The sequence below is a fragment of the Ammodytes marinus genome, assembly GCF_949987685.1.
Source record: "Ammodytes marinus genome assembly, contig: scaffold_355, whole genome shotgun sequence".
Classification (NCBI taxonomy): domain Eukaryota; kingdom Metazoa; phylum Chordata; class Actinopteri; order Uranoscopiformes; family Ammodytidae; genus Ammodytes; species Ammodytes marinus.
Genome location: NW_027648455.1, coordinates 7501 through 12500, shown reverse-complemented (window position 1 = coordinate 12500; position 5000 = coordinate 7501). Strand labels below are relative to the sequence as shown.

At 41.9% G+C, this 5000-nt stretch overlaps 1 protein-coding gene across 1 annotated transcript in view; it reads left to right on the top strand.

Moving 5' to 3' along the window:
• Positions 1 to 5000, top strand: part of LOC307270504 (ribonuclease 3-like) — a gene marked incomplete at both ends in the record, with an annotated part of 30398 nt that overhangs the window by 18958 nt on the left and 6440 nt on the right. The gene's annotated exons all lie outside the window — the stretch shown is intronic.

Genomic DNA, 5000 nt, shown 5'->3' with positions numbered 1-5000 from the left:
TTTGATTTTATAATATAAACTACTGACAACATTTCTTCAAAATTCATTATAAAAATATTGTCATTAGGAGCATTTTCAATAAGTAATGTAGAGATGAAGATTTAAGAAAAATCCAGACTGGTCTCTTCATTTTTTTTCCGTGGCTGTAAATGCCTCCTTGTATAAGCCTGTCTATAAAGGCAAGTTAGCAAACAACTTCAGTGATAAGGATATGATGGAAAAAGTGTCTAGATCTTCAAGTTGGAGAAAATGTAACATTTGGCCAACTGTCTTAAAGTTGTAGTGTGTAAAATATATTGGCATTTTTCAAAAAGACTTGGCAGAAATGGAATATAATATTTCATAAGACTGTATTAATTAAAATCACAAAATATTTTCTTTCTTTATCACCTTTTAATGAGAGTTTTATATTTACATAAGAGCAAGGTGTGCCGCCATGTTGCACCGCCATGTTTCTACACTGTGTGTGTGTGTGTGTGTGTGTGTGTGTGTGTTTGTGCCTTACACAAAATATTTGTCAAAAAAAGTTGTCAAAATCAGTGCACATCTCCTCGCGATCCACAACCTGTGTGTGTGTGCTGAAAAATGCAAATTAAAGTTGTTTGGGGCGACTGTGGCTCAGGTGGTAGAGCGGGTCGGCTGATGATCAAAGGGTTGCCTCGTGTGAATGTCGATAGTTAGCCTTCTATCGGTGTATGAATGTGTGTGTGAATAGTAACGTGGGAATGGGAACAGGTCTCCCTTGCAAAAGAGTCTCCGGTCTCAATGGGATTTACCTGTATAAATAAAGGTAAAAAAAAAAGTCAATACCACACCTAGGCTCTGTAAATGGTGATGTTGCTGCTAGCTGCGGTGGGTAGCAGAATCGTGAGGAGATATTCACAGATTTTGACAACAAGCGTTCTCCAGAATCTCTGACTCAACCGTTTAATACAACTTTTGAATGCTTTTATTCAGAGCTTAGGCTGTGTATAAACAATACAGACAGGTGGTGGAGATTTTGAGGAGATATCCACCTTTTAAAGCTGGGGTGGAGGATTTGGGGAGAAAATGGCAGTTAGGGATAGAGATTCGAATCCAAATACCTCAACCGCTCCACTTGTTCTCTTTGGTCCCTCCCCTATGGTCCCTCCCTGACACGCTCTACACCAACAAAGTCGTGCCAAAGTGAATGGACAGTCCCAACAGCCAATAAGAACAGATAATCAGAGCCTCGCTCTGATTGGTCAACGGGTATAGCTCATGTTAACTTTGACCAATCAGAAATCATATACCCCACCTTTAATGGACATTTTTGAATGCTTTTTTGGCCAAGCAGGTTATTTCAACCATCACTTTCCCCTGTATGTGGATGTACAGTATGTGCAACAACAACATCAACACAAGCCCCTTCCAGTGTTGCCTCGCGGCTCTCAGCTGAGCAATGATGTTCATTCCCCGTTTAGCCAAAGGCAGTTTGAGCCTCACACACACACACACACACACACACACACACACACACACACACACACACACACACACACACACACACACACACACACACACACACACACACACACACACACACACAGACACACACACACTCAGACTCAGCTGAGGCAGTGATCACTAAATCCAAATCCCCACCATGTTTTTAACGCAGTCATTATGTTGACAGGCTCAGTTTGAATACGTCAAACCAATCCACACAGAATCCAGCTTAAAAAGACCCATATACTATTATGAGTGTGTGTGTGTGTGTGTGTGTGTGTGTGTCTCTCTCTCTCTTGCTGTCTTTGTGTGTGTGTGCGTCTGTGTGTGTGTCTCTCTTTATGTCTTTGTGTGTGTGTGTGCGTCTGTGTGTGTCTCTCTTTCTGTCTTTGTGTGTGTGTGTGTGTGTGTGTGTGTGTTGGATGTTCGTTCTTAACTGTGAAGGACCTGCAGTGATACTGTTTACAGAATAACTGATGTATTTTTTTTGCTTGATGCATTTCAAAAACAAGTTTGAAGTTCGGGGTGTGTGCAGTAGGCATTCATTGATTTGTGTCTGACATTGCACAACGGGGGGGGGGGCAGGGAGGGGGGGGGGGCGGCAGGGAGGGGGGGTAGGGGGTTGAAATTGAAGGTATATGCGGTTGCTGTTGTTTTTATTTATATATTGTGTTTTTTTTCTTATATCAAACTGTCAACATGGTGCAGAGAATTGCTAGATTTCTGCTCTTGTCATGTCAAATAACTAGCTTTTATTCTCCCACACAGAGACAGAGAGACACGCACACACGCAGACGAAGATACATACACACAAACACACACACACACACACACACACACACACACACACAAACACACACACACCCACACACACACACCCACACGCACACACCCACACGCACACACCCACACACACACCACACACAAACACACCCACACGCACACACTCAAACCCGCTGTTTCTCTTTACCCACCAGAAAACATAAAATACATTTCCTGTTGAATTTGTCATCTCCGTGTTTTTCAAGGCTACAAAATACAAGCATGGCCTCTCGAAGCAACTATAAATATTGAAAGCTCGGCTGTGTTAACGTTTTACATATATATCTCGTTGGAGCTTGAAATTGATTTGAAGTCGGCAGAAAAGGAGACAAGCACTTTGAAAAGCAAGCCCGCGGGGGTGGGGAGGGGGGGGTTGAGGACTCGAGATTTTTTTTCTTTTTTTTTTTTCGTTCTCGGAGATTAACATTCCACTAATGTAAGATTGATAAAGGCTTGACATCTCCTACCGAGCGCATATCTCTGTCTTTTTTCTTCCCCTTCCCTCAGCGAGTTTTCAGATATGTAGAGAGCCTCGCTAGCAGTCTTTCTAGGCACAGCACTTTTTCTCCTTTTTTTTTTAATTATATTAATACAAAGCCAAATGTCGACTAATGCGTTTTTTGCTTTCGGGGGGGGGATGATTGTACCTTAAATTCCCCACTCTTTTTTCCCGTCTCTATTACAGGTTTAAAAGTTGAAGTCATTAATTTTCATGCAATTTTCTTTTCTCACAGTACAAAGGAGCACACAAGACTCTCTCTCTCTCTCTCTCTTTCTCTCTCTCTCTTTCTCTCTCTGTCTTTCTCTCTCTCTCTCTCTCTCTTTCTTTCTCTCTCTCTCTCTCTCTCTCTCTCTCTCTCTCTCTCTCTCTCTCAATGGTTCACCTAAGATCAGTTACAGGCGCATATTTTTCCTTTTGAGACACTGCTGATCCAACACTATTAGACTGATACGCTCTGACCCGTATCACCGTTTGTAATGAGTCATTTGCCGAAAGAATAAATGCGATGGATCAGGCTAAGAAAATGTCCCAGTAGTAAACCGAGGGGACATGTAGCAGTTCCTGGGGATTCCAGTGGTGTGTGTGTGTGTGTCTCTTTCTCTATGTGTGTGTGTCTGTGTCTATGTATGTGTGTGTTTACGCGTGTCTTTGTGTGTGTGTGTCTGTCTGTGTCTGTCTCTATCTCTATGTGTGTGTGTCTTTCTCTCTGTGTGTTTGTCTTTCTCTGTGTGTGTGTGTGTGTGTCTGTCTGTCTGTCTGTCTGTCTGTCTGTCTCTAGCTCTATGTGTGTGTGTCTATGTGTGTGTGTGTCTGTTTATTGTTTATTGTTTATTGTGGATCCCCATTAGTTGACGCAGAAGCGGCCGACTAGTCTTCCTGGGGTCCAATTCAAATCTGAACACACAAACAACAAATCATCACATTCACTCAAATACAGTAAAAAGTACAGTTACAAGACTACAAATACATAACAGTTGCAAACAAACAAATAAATAAATGGGCATCTGGGCGCCTCAGAGCGCGCAAACACCCACATCAAAACACAATACATTGAGCACCAAGCCAAGCCAGAGTGTGTGTGTGTGTGCGTACCTACTTGCGTGTGTGTGTGTGTGTGTGTGTGTGTGTGTGTGTGTGTGTGTGTGTGTGCGTGCGTGCGTGCGTGCATACTTGCGTGTGTGTGTGTGTCTTTCTCTGTGTGTGTGTCTTTCTGTGTGTGTGTGTGTTCCAGTGATTTTCTATGACCCTCTCCCTCGGTGGTGTGCTTATAAGCCTCTGTCACATTTCATACATTTGGAGCAGTCAGCATCAGCAAAGGGCTTTAGTGCTGAAACTACTAAACAAACATAAAGCACTATGCCAGCAGCAGCAGCAGCCCTTTACACAGCACAGGTACAACAGTGGATGAATGCTCTTGTTCTCTTAGTATAAACACAGGTGACGTTCCTTAAAAGGCCCCTGGGTTCCTCCCTTAGAATGGTTCTGTTGTAGGAAAAAAGTGTCACATATAAGCATGGGCCGATAACCGATTTCAAGGAATTTAAAAAAGTCAAGGTTTCAACACTGCTATCATTTTGCGTCATACCGTTCTAAGGTATTAGTATGTTAACATTGGGGCGACTGTGGCTCAGTTGGTAGAGCGGGTCGGCCGATGATCAAAGGGTTGGAGGTTCGATCCCCGCCCTGCCACCTGTGTCATAGGTGTTGTGTCCTTGGGCAAGACACTTCACCCACCTTGCCTTGTGTGAATGTCGATAGTTAGCTGCTGCTATCGGTGTATGAATGTGTGTGAATGGTAACGTGGGAATGGGAACAGGTCTCCCTTGCAAAAGAGTCTTCGGTCTCAATGGGATTTACCTGTATAAATAAAGGTTAAAAAAAAGATAACAAAAAAAACATACAAGTTTATTAATGTCTGGAATATTCCTGCGTTTTAACTTTTACTAGAAGAGAAATGTGTAGAAAGTGAGCATGTCTCTACAATCCTTATTGAGCTGCTTAACTTAAAGGAATTTATTTTAAAATAATTCAATTTGTACATTTGTATTAAGTTATCATACAAGTTTATTAATGTCTGGAATATTCTATATGTAAAAAAAAAAAAAAAAAAAATGGTGTTCAACCGAATTTTTTATTTTTTTTATAATAACACATTTGAGAGCTGCAATCGCAACACTGTGATACTGTAGTATTTTAGCTTAATGTT